The sequence below is a fragment of the Physeter macrocephalus genome, chromosome 7 (genome assembly GCF_002837175.3).
Source record: "Physeter macrocephalus isolate SW-GA chromosome 7, ASM283717v5, whole genome shotgun sequence".
Lineage (NCBI taxonomy): Eukaryota > Metazoa > Chordata > Mammalia > Artiodactyla > Physeteridae > Physeter > Physeter macrocephalus.
This window is the reverse complement of record NC_041220.1, coordinates 36636202-36649467: the sequence shown is the minus strand read 5'-3', so window position 1 is coordinate 36649467 and position 13266 is coordinate 36636202. Positions and strand designations below refer to the sequence as shown.

Here is a 13266-nt window from a genome sequence, read left to right as displayed (position 1 = left end):
GAGGGAGACGCAAGAGGGAAGAGATATGGGAACATATGTATATGTATAACTGATTCACTTTGTTGTAAAGCAGAAACTAACACACCATTGTAAAACAGTTATACTCCAATAAAGATGTTAAAAAAAAAATGCTCAAAGGCAAAAGGGGTATGAGTACAACACAATCCATGTAGCTTAGCACACATTGCCAAGTTCAGAAGGGCTAACTAATGAATATTATAATTGAGCTGGTGATAAGAAAGCAAGGGATTCTTAGAGTTGTAACTGTAAAAATACGTATATTTACCCATTCCAGTCCCTGCTGGTGCAATTTCTCTTGAAAAAATTTCCACTGCCGCCTTCTGTTTATGATGTACTGAAAGCCAAAGGACTACTTCTCGAAGACCCTATTAACAAAGAGTAGAAATTAACAAATGCATAGCTCAAAATAAGGCACAAATCTGTGTCTGCATAGCATGAAAGATTTTTTTCTGGACCATATAAATATCTCTAGTTTGCATGATTACTATAAGGAGTTTACTATTATGTTTTCCTGATTATGCCATGCATATCCACAAAAATAAACATCCTATTAAAAATAGGGACTTCCCTGGTGGTCCAGTGGCTAAGACTTCGTCTTCCAATGCAGGGGGTGCAGGTTCGATCCCTGGTTGGGGAGCTAAGATTGCGCATGCCTTGCAACCAAAACATAAAACAGAAGCAATATTATAACAAATTCAATAAAGACTTTAAAAATGGTCCACATCAAAAAAAATCTTTAAAAAAAATAGATAACACTGAGTCCCCCATAAATTAATAACAATTATTTTTATCTTAAGAATACAACTTGAGGACTTCCCTGGTGGTGCAGTGGTTAAGAATCTGCCTGCCAATGCAGGGGCACGGGTTCGAGCCCTGGTCCAGGAAGATCCCACATGCCGTGGAGCAACTAAGCCCATGCGCCACGACTACTGAGTCTGGCTCTAGAGCCCGGGAGCCCCAACTACTGAGCCCAAGCACCACAACTACTGAAGCCCACGTGCCTAGAGCCCCTGCTCTGCAACAAGAGAAGCCACTGCAATGAGAAGTCCACAATGAAGAGTAGCCCCCACGCGCTGCAACTAGAGAAAGCCCGCACGCACCAACGAAGACCCAATGCTGCCAAAAAAAAAAAAAAAAAAAACAAAGACTACAACTTGACACATGGTAATAATAGCTTGGAAAAATTGCTAAAATTACATTTGTAAAATTCCTTTTTTTTCATTTTTCCTCTATTATTTCATTGATACTGATTACTTTCTTTATATGACAGGTGATTTTAAATTACATGTGTGTAACTGCTATAGCTCAGTTTCTCCTAAGAATATTTACAACATAGATGATCTATAGTCACTGGATAGTTTATTACAGAATGAATCAATTATCCTACTTTGAAACAGAATTATAGTTTATAAGTATGTAAATAAAAGTGCCTTATTTGAAAATTTTAAGAATTCAGCAATCACCTTCTTTGAAACGTGTGGTCATTTGGAAGGTCACTAAAAGGCAGTGGAAGTCTGAGACTAGTTCTGCCTCTTCTTCCAAAGACCTGCTTGTCTTTAATCAAGTCAGTTTACTTTTCCATAACATAATTTTCCTTTTTAGTAAAATGCAGATAATATCAGCTTCCTAACTACCGCATAGAGCTATTATGATGAAAATAAGTGGCATCAGATGTGAAACATTGCTTCAAGTACAAATATGAGATATAATTATTTTAATAAGACCAGTAATTAAACTTCTACTTTTCCCATTATGTTTACTGTCAATCTCTCTGTCTAAAACCAACTTAATGACTCTATTTGACAATTTAATTATGTGACTAAATGTAGGTTCATGGGCACATCAAGAAAAACAGACATAGGCACTGTTTTCCAGCATCTTTTAATAAAGAGCAACTTCCAAACAACAAATTAAAAGTTGGCTTTCACAACAACCTTTCATTTTCAGTTCTACATTCAATAGTTCTTATTCAGTGAATTAAATATGGTAATTAAGCCACCTGGAAACTAACAGAGCACACATTTCCATGAATAGTGAAATATCTACACTTTGACACCTGGTTCCTGTTTCTGGGTTTTATCAAGCATCTAAAATTTCCTATATAACTCTAAGTGGGCCCTAGTTTATATCCTGACCTTACCACACACTAGTCGTACAAAATAAAACACAGGAGTTTTTGACATTTGCGGGGTTTTATAAAATGAAATGAATAATAGACTGCAAAAATTATGAAACCAAGAATTCCTTCTCTAAAAAGTGTTATTGAAATAAAATATTTAGTCAATATCTTGTTGGACTTACTATTTCCTATGGAAGAGAAAATTTCTAAATAGAAAAGAATCTCAAAGTTTTGAACAGATATTTGAGTTATTTAATATATCTAGGACTATGAATAACAATATTATTTTTCTCCTCTAAAATTTAATAAATTATCTTTTTATGTTATTCAAGCCTTAATAATTCAGTCACAAAGGTCTTAGATCTTTTTAATTCACTCCACACTAAAATGAAACTCTTGCTCTTGGTGGTTAAAAGTGCAGATGCTAGAACTAGACTGTAGGGGGTGCAAATCTGGTCCTGTCCCTCAGTAGCTGTTTGATCACAGACGAATTACTCAACCTCTCTGTGCCTGAGTTTCCTCATTTATAAAATGGACGTATTAATACTAACAGATCTACCTGAAAAGGTTGTGAGAGCTAAAGGACAACACAAGTGAAGCACTCAGAACACTGCCTGACACTTAGCAACCCCTCAATTAGTGTTAATTGTTACTGTTACTATTGCCTCTGTTGTTTCCCATACATTTTCCCAACTTTGATTAACACAAGTGAAAGCAATCACTATAAACCAGAATATCTACAAATACTCTGGGATAAATAAGATGGTCAGACCATTGTGAATATGACTACTGGGGTTAAAAAGTCCTAAAAAGGGTTAACGATGTGAACAGAAAGTTTATATAACACACATCTGTAATAATGCTGTTAGGAGTAAATATATGGATACAGAAAAAACTACCTAGACAAGGTCAAATTAATTATCCATAATTTAATGACATTGATCATATTTCATTTTATTTAATTTAGCTATTCATATTTTAAAAAATAACCTCAACATAACTTGGATTAAATTAGATTAATGAAATTGATTTCTAATGGGTGGTTACAATAGATTTTGACATACTTTATATGTTGGATTTTTAAAATATAAACAAATACTTAATTCTAAATCACTGATCCATTTTCTAGTCAAGAGTAGAAAATTTCCAGCAAGAATGGAAAAAATACTTCTGTTTTTACTGCTAAAGAACAAACAACATATATTAAGAACAAGTTAGAAGTTAAAAATTTTAAATTCTTAACTCTAAAAACTTTTGAAGAAAACCATATACGTGACACCCAAGAGCCTAAATATAACTCAGATATTAAAGGTGGAACAAGGAAGGAAGGGAATGGAATTGGGGTAAGTTTTGCCATAGGCAAATAGAATATTCAAATTGAATAATAAGCTTGTTATAAAACTACAGATTTAAAAAAAAATACACACTGTAAAATAGAAGTAACCCAAAATTCATTACCCATTAAACCTTAGCTAGGCTGGTCTTTACAATAAATACTTTCATACATAACTGATTAAGAATACAGTAAGTCCCCTACATACAAACGAGTTCTATTCCCATTCTGAGAGCATGTCCGTATGTCCAATTTGTTCGTAAGCCCAACAAAGTTAGTCTAGGTACCCAACTAACACCATTGTCTATACAGTACTGTACTGTAATAGGTTTATAATATTTTCACACAAATAATACATAGAAAACAAACACAAAAAATAAGGAAAACATTTTTAATCTTACAGTACAGTGCCTTGAAAAGTACAGTAGTACCAGCTACCTCACCGCTGCTTTTACACTTGCTTCCAGACATCCTAGGCTTGAAATAAAGATACTGTACTACTGTACACTATACAGTACTGTACAGTAAAGTACACAAAAGCACAACTACTATAGAGGATGCACACACGACAATGTACGCCAGACAGGTGAACTAACTTATGTGATTGGACATGTGAAAGCACATTAGCATCTTCCAAAGTTCGCAACTTGGAGGTTCATATGTAGGGGACTTATTGTATTTCAACGCACTAATTTGCACTGGAATGAGAAATCTGTTCTACTTACTCCATTTAAATTTGCTTTAGCTTGTGCTCCGTATATTTCCTCAAATCCTAAAATCCGAACGCGAACCTCACTATAATCTTCCAAGCCAGCTTCTTCAAACACGAGTCGAGTTCTCCAGCAAAGTAAATGCGATTAAAAAATATTCATGAATTTATGGTAGATCAATTCCAACAATCCCTTAAGTTTGGTTAGTCAAGCATTTTGGATGTCAATAACAATTACAGTGAAAGCAGGGCAATCTAGGGCATTTAAGGCCATCAGGCACTCCTGAATGTAGTTTTAGCTTCAAACCACAGCATGTGAGGTTATAGCCTCAATGTCCTTATTTTCTAAACAGACTAAAATTGAAGATTTCTTCTTTGACTCAATAATTATATGTACAAGTACTTTTTATATTTCTAAGGGATTAGAGTTTTTGGTTTTGCTTAAAGTTTAATTATTAATTTGTTGTATTACATATGGTCAAAGAATGTGGTCTGTAAAATTTCTACTTTCTGATACAGATTATAATAATCTTGAGGACGCTTGGAAATAAGGTGCATACTTGTGGGAGACAATATTCTATCTGTAGCTATTAATTCAACACTGTTATATTATGTTCTAATACTCTATGTTCTTTTTAATCAACTTGATAAATATTAAGATCTGTTGAAATCTTCCACAGCAATTGTACTTCTCTACATTTCTCTTTAGGAATCTAATAGTTCTGACTTAAATATATTAATGCTATGTTATTTATGTACATGACTATATTATCATTATTGTGTAGATACATTTTTATGCCATTTGAATCCTACTTTACTATTAATATCATCTCCCCCTACTTTTTTCCTTCTCATTCTCCTCCTCTTCCTTTTCTACCTTCTTGCCCTTCTTCTACTTGTTCCTTGCCTATTCTGATATTTCTAACCCTTGCATTGTAACTGCATCGTAACACTTAGTTGGACTTTGATTTTAACCTAAGAGACTTCATCTTCTAATTGGGCAGTTTGTGGCATTTACATTTATTTGCACAACTATGATTTTGAAATAACTTTTGAGATCTTGTTTTATGCTTTCTGTTTTAATGTTTGCTTTGTTTTCTGACATTTAGAATAGCATTCATTCATTCAACAATATTTACTGAATACTGTGTGTCAGATATGTTTTCATTGCTTTCATTTTATTTAAGTGCCTAAGAAGGTACTCATCTTTCAGGTTTCTCTGTTCAAATATCACTTAATAAAGCCTTCCTTAATGCTAAATTTAAATTATGTTCCCTGGGAATTCCCTGGTGGTTCAGTGGTTAGGACTCAGCACTTTCACTGCTGTGGCCCAGGTTCAATCCCTGGTCAGGGAACTAAAGATCCCACAAGCCACAAGGCGCGGCCCCCCAAAAAAATTATGTTCCCTTATTATTCTTTTTCATAACACTCTTTAATATTTCTTCAAAGCATTTTTCAATTCTTTATTTGCAGGTTATTAGTTTAACATCTACCCACTTACTAAGCTCCATCAGGATAGCCACCTTGTCTGTCCTGCTCACAAATACACACCCAGAACCCAGAGTGATTGCCATGTAGTAAGGAACTCAAATGTTAGTTGAAAGAGAGGATTAATTAATTAATTAATAATCTAGGTAGTCTTAAAAATTCAAACTGTAGTTGTCTTTAATTTAAAAACACTTTGAGGGAATTCCCTGGAGGTCCAGTGGTTAGGACTCGGCCCTTTCACCGACAGGCCCAGGTTCGATCCCTGGTTGGGGAACTAAGATCCTGCAAGCTGAGCGGCCAAATAAATAAATAAATAAACAACACTTTGATTCTATATTGAGTGATGGGATTGTGTACTATGTTCATTCATTTTCCTGTTCATATTTTTTTGTACTTTTAAATGTTTTATGATCATTATTGTTGATAAAGAATAAAATGATTTGATAAGTCCTTCCCTATGAAAGAAAAAATTAGCACTAATTTGTCTATTCCTATCTCTCACCAGTACTTACTTATTTTTATTAATAGGTGCTTGAATGTTTTAATCCAGAGTTTCTTGATTAACTCAATAACATGGTTTAAATACATGAAATAGAAGGGAGCATTACTACTGCTGATAGGATGTAAATGATTTGATTCAAGCATCAGAAATTTTATAAAAGTTGTCAATTAAATTTGGTTACAGAAATATTATGAAGTTTTTTATCTGTATATTTTAAAGAAAAGAAAAATTTCTGGGACAAACTAAATGATCTCCAGACACTAAACAGTTGAAGGTATCAACAGAACTGCCAAAGGATCTATTACTTCTGATTCTATTGCCTGTGTACATTCTGTTAACTTTCTGAACATAATCTTTATGTTAAGAGAAAAAAAACTTTCTAGTAGCATTTAGCATCCATGAAACTTTTCTAATACTTACCTGTTTCCGGATATCTGTGCAGGCTAAACTGTAAGATTGTTGGTACAGGGCTCATCTGTATCTGAACCTGTCACTTAAAATGTGCTGAATGAATGTGTAAGTACTTGGGGGGAAAATGTTAAGTGATCATAATAATGATTCTTGTTAAATATTTTCATTGCTAACATGCCTTGAATTTAGTTAGACTGGAGAGCTCATTTTTTGTTTCATATACAAACCTTTTCAAAATGCTTTGAGCTGTCCTCCTTCCTTTTTCAGTTGTTTTTGGCACTCCCATTGTGCAGACAGCACAATGATCTGAAATGATCTGAAACCATCATGGTAACAAGCACTTACCTGATGATGTAAGGTTACAAATATAAACAACGGTATTAATCTGTGACAAAAATAATATGCCCTAGAATGGGCCCTATAACTATTGATCAGAAACTATTTTATCTATTCTAAGTACATAAAGTTACCTTTTCTTAAACTAAATAGTGATTTTCATAGAGGTAAAGTGGAAGCTCTAACAATATAAATGCGGGCATGGGGGTAGGATTATAATAGAAATGTAATTTCATTGTAGAAAGTTCGAAAAACACATAAAAATAAAAATTATTTTAATTCAGGTTGTGGCTTTATTTTTTAACAGACATATATGGCAGAGAATAGGTCTATCACACAGAGTTTAAAGAAACAAAATTCTAACTGCAAGCATTAGCGCATATCTTATAGGTACTGGTTAAAACTATGTGAAGAAGTTGGCTCACCTGTGAAGGGAAATCCCAACTACCAAGTGACAAAAACAAACAAAAGACCAGCAACTCAAGAGTAAATTGAGACTTAAAGTTCATTATAAGAAGTATGTTCTTTAAAAACTACTTTTGAGTCAACACTGAATTTAATAAATTATTAAAAATTTTCACTAGCTAAATAACTATATAACTAATTACAACTACATTTGAACTTTATTTTGGAATTTAGAGAAATATTTTTGTGGCTTTAAATTTTACTGCTATTTAAGCTGCCAATCAAGCTTTTTATTCTACTTGGGCAGAGAATTCGGAAATACTCTATTGGAAACAAATCTAAATGTCCCACAAGAGAGTAATGGTTAAATATGCCATGATATATACAGATAACAGAGTGCTATGAAGCACTTTTGAAATAATGTTAAAAAGCATTTAACCATGAGGAAATGCCCCTTACATTAAATTTTAAAAAGATGCAAAAACAGTATACAATATAATCTAAACATGTGTTTAGATTTGCATGTGATTGCCACCCTTTTTTGTTTATGCTAGTTTGAATTTAGTTTTTGTCTCTTGCAATCAAAAGTCCTAACTAGAACACTTGTAAGTTATTAATGAAAAATTAATTTTAAAAACTTTGGTTAACAATTTGGTTTTTTAAAACTGACACCTTATTTTTAGAAACAGCATCACTTTATAGCCTTCAGAGTCCTTGTTACAGCAATAGGATAAAAGAAAAACAGCACGTATGCCTAAATTTTATGTTTTCTGCCATGGACATATCATGTTGAAAAAGTAACATTATACTTACAGATATACGTTGTTTGTATTAATACTTCAGAACCTGCCCTGCAGTCCTTCTCTATGATGCTCTATAATCGTAGTACTACCATACACATCTGTATTTTCAGATAAATAATGATTACCCAAAATTGAAGAAATTCTCTTATTGTAAGTGTAATCATAAGTTTTGGAATCTATATATACCAATTAATCTTAACCAACACCAAGAAACCAAAGATGGTCTGTGGGCTTATTCTCCCACCATGTTTTTTGCCCACTTTCTACAAGAAATTAATACTTTATCCCTAATTAAATTCCCTACGTATTGTACAGAGGCAAATTTATGCACTTCCTCCCTAACCGGGTAACAAAATAACACAGCGAAAAGACCTTATAAGAGGAAGAAGAAGAGACCCCTTTGCTCCTTGAAACTGCACTGCTCCACCTTCAATACCTAAACACTGGAGAGAGAAACAGCATCATTTATTTTAATACAAAACCTGTTCACAACATTTAATGAGAAACTGTTTGTAAAAATGAACTCAAAAATTAAAGAATGGAGAATATTATAAATTCCTTTAAAATGAGTAACAGAACTTATTTTAACTTCCTCTCCGTTTAAATTGCATCACTGACAAGACCACAACAGGCCTTTTAAGCTTTTGAACACATCCTTGTGAAACGCAAAGGTCTTTATCTGCCTCACCAATGATACTGTCATTACTAAGTGAAGTGTCAGGAAAGTTGGGCTAATTACAGCTTAACACAGTTCATATTCTGATCTTATAAATGCAGTTGTGTGTTGCTTTATACATGTCTATGTCCATTAAGTATAATCTCCCTCTGAACTAAATGACATTTAAAACATTCCTCAGGATGAATAAATTATGGTCTGAGAATAAAGTGGGTGTTAATAAGAATTGATTCTGAGCAAGGAGATGCATATCAATGGATAAATGATATACATGCCTGCATTATTTGGTAAATGTAATATATGTATATGTAGTTTTTTGCAAACAACAGAAAACTCAAGAGAAGCAAAAATTTTAAGTTACTATTTTCATATCACTGGGAGCATTCTGAGAGTTTTTCAATCTAATTAATTTATGAATATTGTGCAATAAATACAAAGAAATAAACTCTTTAAATTCTCAAAACAAAGATTATAAAAGTATTATAGCTTTATCACACTTTTATCTTTAACATCTATTTGATCAAAGGAAACATTTTGTTTCTAGGAGCATGAAATTGTCAACAATTCGTCCTTCAAAGGAGCAAGGATTTGAAAGTTTAGGAGACCTGGATTTAATTCCCAGTTTATCTGTCTCTTCTCAGGCAAGTTACTCAACCTCTCTGTCTCCCTACCCTCTTGTAAAATGAGAGGATAACTACTTCAGAAGAGAGTTGTAAAGATTAAATACCTATAAGGAGCCTATCTCCCAAAACAGCAGTAATAACACAATATTTGGTGCTCAGTTAATTTTCCCTTTCCTTTCCCAAGTGACCCTTCAGAACCTATGTGCATTTTGAACCGAATTCCTAGCTGCGAACTATTCAAAGGTAAAACATTATAGCCGATTCATATTCTAAAATCTGAAATGGATCTTTAAAAGCCCCTAGTATCTAAATAATTTGAAACAAGCATATTTCAACAGGTCCAATAAAGTTTTCTTAGAATTTGTTACACTTTATGACCCCATTAGCTTCGTCTTTAAATGTATATACAAGTACTGGTTTAAAATCAAGATGCTGGTCAAGCAAAAATATAACAACCTCTGAATTCAGGCATATAATGGAACTAAACAGCCTGCCGTACCATGAAGTCAGCAAAGTAAACACTGGAAAGAGATAGTAGGCCTGTTGACTCTATTAAACATGTCAAAGTACTGCATCTAAAAATATTTGAAAAATCTGCCTATTTTCCATCTGTTGTATTTCTCAGAGGATAACTGAAAGTTCATGTAAAAGTTCACTGTAAGTTCAAATATGTCATATCAGGTCATTTACAGGGTAAAAGTTCACTGGGAGTTTATTAAAGACTAAAGTGGAAAAAGAATAAATATACTAATTGCACCTATGTTATATTGCATTATGACCACTGCATTTTTAAGCTTCATAAATAAAAATTATAAATTTTAAAAGACCATGTGCAATGAATAATGGCAACAACAATGATTAAAAGGAAGGGTCCTAAGATAGCACCCTTGGGACTATTCTTAGAGAAGAAGCTGTAGATGAATTTTGGTTGCTCTGATATTAAAGTACAACAGTTGTCATATTTTACACTGTACTGAATAATTTGTTTACACTATTTAAATACAGTAATATAGAGATATAGAAAAAAGAGTGAAACATCAGAACTAATAAATGAATATCTGCTGAATAGAGATGATTTTTAATTTGCAATTGCTAAGAATGCTATTTGAGAACACCATAGGAAGCCAAAAAAATATGTATGATTTGGAAGAAAATTACTAAATCATTGAAAAAAATCTAAATCGAACAAATCTTAGTCAATATTATTGGAATTGCTGAAGCAAAAATTAAGATTTTCTTTTGAGTAAAACCTTCACATTTGGGCTTCCCTGGTGGCGCAGTGGTTGAGAGTCCACCTGCCGATGCAGGGGACACGGGTTCGTGCCCCGGTCCGGGAAGATCCCACATGCCGCGGAGTGGCATGTTCAGGCCACAACAGTGAGAGGCCCGCCTACTGCAAAAAAAAAAAAAAAACCTTCACATTTTCTGAGAATGTTTAGAAAATAATTTTCAAGGAAAATAACAGTGAATATGTATATAAAATTTAGGACAACTTCTGGGTTCACAGAATAAAAACATTTTCTTTCTATAAAGTACTGGTACACATTAGAGTTCAGTACAAGGTTCTAAATGGATTGAGTAAGGGTGCAGCCCATTGGTTCCCAATATCTCCTGTCAAATGTGTGGCCTCAGCTTCACAATAGAACTTTAAGTCTATAACTTGCTGCTTAAATTGAAAAGCACATTTGGTTCTCTCTATATGTCTATGTTCTCTTCATGATGCATTGTCAATTGGTTTTAATGGATCATAGCATTTATTCATTCATTCACTCAATAAGTGTCAATTTGGTATTTATTATTTACAAGATGCTGTACTAAGGATTATAAAAGACACAAAAATTAACCAGACAAAAGTTTTGTTTTCAAGAAGGCTACAGTAGAAGAAATATGAAATTTTAAAAATATATCAATAAGTAAATAACACAAAGTTGAAGTCATTCAGTGCCATGTGAGGGATGCAGGTAAATGATTTGGAAGTGGGTAGAAGACACTATTTCTATCAGCAAACTAATCTTGGAATGAATTGCTAGCTGAATACGTAATTAAGACGCTAACTTTTTTTTTGTGGTACGCGGGCCTCTCACTGTTGTGGCCTCTCCCGCTGCGGAGCACAGGCTCCGGACGCACAGGCTCAGTGGCCACGGCTCACGGGCCGAGCCACTCTGCGGCATGTGGGATCTTCCCAGACCAGGGCACGAACCCGTGTCCCCTGCATCGGCAGGCGGATTCTCAACCACTGCGCCACCAGGGAAGCCCAAGATGCTAACTTTTTGGTCAAATCGTTAAACATGAATTAAGAGCAAACTTTAAAAAAATCTCTTAACCACCTCATCTCAACTACTTTCTAATATATGCCATTGATTGCATCCCAGAATTGTCAAGTTATTTCCACATTTTGCTTAGAAAAGATGGTATTGGATTTGGAAACGATTACTCTTTTATTTGTTAAAAACTTCTAGAAAGAGAGATAGAATGTAACATTTAAAAACAAAAACCTATTAGTAGTCACTGACCTGGAATTTCAGTAACAGAGACTTGAGAAAAATCACAAGTTACATCAGGTAAGAGGAAACGCTGCAGGTTGCTGATTTCATACACTAGCTGTTCAACCACTGAACTGAAGGAGACTAACCCCCGCATGCCAGGGGGCTTGGACAGGATGAACTGTCCATCAGGAAAACATTCCAGTGCAGGAAATCCTATATTGTGCCTAGGTAAAAAACAGGGGAACTATGGTTTAGAGAAGTCAGGAGGAAAACCTAAGGAAAAGAGACTACATTATACCAAACAATACTCTGATGAATATAATTATCCAAAACTCACTGTGCATTTTGCATATTCTATTTTTATATTTAATTTTATACCTTTCAAAATCACACAATGATTTATTAATGTGTGATAAGTACTGAATACAGATGATATCTGGGGTCCATAGAGAGAGAAATCATATTGAGAAGAATGGAAGAAGATTTAGAGTAGAAATTCAGATACTGTTTTTCAAAAGGCTTGGAAATGGTGTCTAGGTCCTCTTGATGTGAGAGTGATGAGAACTCCAGCTGATAATATTCAAGGATAAGAAGTCAGAGAGAGCAAGACTACAGAAGCTGTGATGGCTAAATAGTGCTACATGCCATGAGATTCCTGCCCAGTTGGATTTCTCTGGTCCCTAGTGAGCCTCAGCCTGGCTTACTCCACTGGTGGCCAGCTGGGTTTCCCCTCCCTCCACTTACTGCTTGTCATAAACCCAAGCAGATGGGACTTGGGCCTCAGTTTTCAAATAGCCTTTAATTTATAAAGTCAATCTTTTGTTCACTAACAAACATAAGGCAATTAAAAGATGATAAATAAAAAGGAGAAATCCAGGGTAATTTAGAGATGCAGCCTGTAACCTTAGTTTGGTCCTAAAATGGTCATTTAGCAATGTTCAATACTGAACATAATCATTTTGAATAATAAGAAAAAGACTCCTCTTTGATTCTGGGAGAAAAGAACATTTCATTGTGGTAGACCATAATATAACTTTAAAAGTCAAAGTGACGAGGTCATAGATAAAAAAATAACGAAAGCTGATGTATTTTATTTCAATATTTCTAAAATGTTTTGAAAGACAATAAAACAACATCTTTTTTTAAAAAAGATATTTCAGGGCTTCCCTGGTGGCGCAGTGGTTGAGAGTCCGCCTGCTGATGCAGGGGACGCGGGTTCGTGCCCCGGTCTGGGAAGATCCCACATGCCACGGAGCGGCTAGGCCCGTGAGCCGTGGCAGCTGAGCCTGTGCGTCCGGAGCCTGTGCTCCTCAATGGGAGAGGCCACAACAGTGAGAGGCCCGTGTACCACAAA

General features: G+C 34.4%; 1 long non-coding RNA gene and 1 other non-coding gene across 3 annotated transcripts in view; one reads left to right on the top strand and one right to left on the bottom strand.

Moving 5' to 3' along the window:
* LOC102982449 (uncharacterized) overlaps positions 1 to 13266 on the bottom strand; it is a 123287-nt gene that overhangs the window by 65424 nt on the left and 44597 nt on the right. The window contains exons 1-3 of one of the 2 annotated variants that reach the window (XR_008617791.1): positions 6811 to 7439; positions 4199 to 4310; positions 287 to 674 (exon numbers count right to left, since the gene is read on the bottom strand). This is a non-coding gene — a long non-coding RNA (uncharacterized lncRNA). Of the gene's footprint in view, positions 1 to 286; positions 675 to 4198; positions 4311 to 6810; positions 7440 to 13266 lie in introns of those variants that run through there. The other variant, XR_008617790.1, reaches the window with a different exon arrangement.
* TRNAE-UUC (transfer RNA glutamic acid (anticodon UUC)) lies at positions 5466 to 5537 on the top strand. The gene has a single exon. It is a non-coding gene; the product is annotated as a tRNA-Glu (tRNA).